This window comes from Arachis hypogaea, chromosome 20 (genome assembly GCF_003086295.3).
Source record: "Arachis hypogaea cultivar Tifrunner chromosome 20, arahy.Tifrunner.gnm2.J5K5, whole genome shotgun sequence".
NCBI classification, from domain to species: Eukaryota; Viridiplantae; Streptophyta; class Magnoliopsida; order Fabales; family Fabaceae; genus Arachis; species Arachis hypogaea.
Window position 1 is genome coordinate 88,095,039 of NC_092055.1, and position 1,952 is coordinate 88,096,990.

The window sequence follows — 1,952 nt, forward strand, 5'->3', positions numbered from 1 at the left end:
CCTTTTATCCGTTCGTCGTTTTTTCTGTACTTTTTTCCGTTTCTGTTCATCATTAGGATAGATAGACATGCATTCTGTAGTGGATTTTTAGGTTGTTAGGTAGCTTAGGCTGTGGTTAGTGGATCTAGGTCTGGTTACTTGCACTGTTCCTATTTATGTTTTATCATAACTGCAATTTTGCTGTTCCTGTGACCTCATTCATATGCTGTGCTTTCTTGCAATTGCTGCTTGTTACTCTAAATTTTCCTGTTTCTATTCATTACTGATAACTGCAGCAAGTTTTTAATTCATATGAACTGCTATGACTGCTGTTTATTTTCCGGAACAATCCAATTTTAGCCGAAATGCTGCCCAAATTTTTTTTTTTTGAAAATTGTTTTCATTAATATTTTGGTTTGGCATTTCTGAACTCTGTTTTACTCTACTTTACCCAAACCATTTCTTGAATGCTATGGCAAACATTCTTATCCTCTTTAATTTCCTGGTTTATAAACTGCATTTGTGATTCACTGATTCTAATTTTTGCTTTCTTTATTTCTATTCGAATCAGCATCACCCTGTTTTCCTTGTTCGATTGTGAGTACTTCTATTTTTACCCGTGAATCCTTGTTATATGGAATTTTTCTATGCCACTTACTTTAACCCGCACTTTACTAACTCACTAATTTTAATTTACTAATTTCCTTTTCAAATTCTAACCATACTAACCCTTTTAATCTCTTTTCTGATTATTTTCACTTTCCTCTAACTTTCTAACCATGGCATATTGCTTATTTTTTCATTTAACATGAATTCAATCACATTTTATTTACTCATTTTCCTTATTCTAATTCTCCCTTGCCGCTTTGAGTTTCCTTTGTTTAATTGCTTATTTGCTTTCCTATTTTATCCATTTCCTGATTTTCTGTTTTTCAGGATGTCTGCCTCACAAAGGAAAGGAAAAGGCAAGGCTACTGGCAAGCGCAAGAGAGGAGATTCCTCCCAGTCCATCATTGCTCTAATGCACGATTCTTCATGGCGGGAGAAGAACTTCACACAGCAGGAAAAGGCTGACCAGCTGCTCCCTGCAAATGATCCTATCAAATTTGCAAACCGGTACTGTGAGCTGAAGTACACGGCTTTTGCAAACTCCAGAAATCTATATCTGGAACGAACTCTGAAGATTCCAGAAGCCCTCCAGCAGTACACTACTGAGCAAATTAAGCAAAGGGGCTGGTTCTTTCTGGAGAGAACACTGACAGAGGTCAATTCATCTTGGGTCCGAGAATTCTACTGCAACTACTACCTCACCACCCTAGATGCAGTGAACCTGAGAGGAAAACAAATTCTGGTCACTGAGGAGGCCTTAGATGACATTCTCCGGCTCCCAGCCAAGTCCGATCAGCCTGATGGTTATTCAAAGGCTGAGGAGGACATGCGCCAGATGAAGTTTGATTGGGATGCCGTGAAGGCACGGATAGCTCTCGACCCGACAGTTCCTTGGGAGATGGGTCAGGAGACTACCATGCCTAGAGGGATCAAGAGAGCATACTTGAACGATGAGGCTTGGTTTTGGCATCAGATCTTGAGTAATTATGTGATGTCGAGTACTCACGAGACGGAGATCCCGGCTGCTATGATCACCCTCCTTTGGTGTGTGCTGGAGGGTAAGGACCTTTATCTGCCACGTTTCATTTGGCATTATATGGCCAGGGTCCACGTCCGAGGCACCCTCCCCTTTCCGTATCTGGTTACACAGCTTGGCCATCGAGCTGACGTGCCATGGGAGGATGCCGATGAGAGACCACCAGCGGCCGATTGCAGGAAGATCATTCCGTACAGCCGGAACTTCTTAGCCCTGGGCCACAGACCCGCACCATTCACTGCTACTGATGAGTCAGCCCCACAGTCTGCTGGACCCTCTTCCTCTACTACTGCACCACTTACCCCTGCTACCACCACTGCACCTCCAC